The sequence below is a fragment of the Penaeus monodon genome, chromosome 28, assembly GCF_015228065.2.
Source record: "Penaeus monodon isolate SGIC_2016 chromosome 28, NSTDA_Pmon_1, whole genome shotgun sequence".
Taxonomy (NCBI): Eukaryota; Metazoa; Arthropoda; class Malacostraca; order Decapoda; family Penaeidae; genus Penaeus; species Penaeus monodon.
The window spans coordinates 40,195,381-40,195,813 of record NC_051413.1 but is presented as its reverse complement, the minus strand read 5'-3'; positions in this window follow the sequence as shown (position 1 = coordinate 40,195,813).

Below are 433 nucleotides of genomic sequence, written 5' to 3'. Positions count from 1 at the left end.
ACATAATTTTTTTCCCCCTTAAGATTGCCTTTTAAAACCAAAGATAAAACCCGTCCTTTATATCGCGATGCCCTTTTTTAAAATCCTCTGGCCCATTTTTAACCCTTCGTATAAATTTTTAGGGAAAAAAAAAACTTTAAAATCTATTTGAATACGGTTCTAGAAACATTTTTTATATTAAATCATTGGGTTTTCAAAATACTGACAAAGCCTAGTAAAAAGACCCTATTTACCCCCACCTTTGGACTGAATACAGTAAAATGTTTTGAAGACTTTAAAGGGGAAAAAAAGCAAATTTTTATTCCACAAAATGCACGTGCATTTTATTTACTTCCTTTTTTATTAAGTATATCTTTAGGGAAATTTTAAATTTCCCCCAAAACCCATTTTAAAAAAAAAGGAAAGGTTAAAATATTGCTTTCTTTTCCCTCCC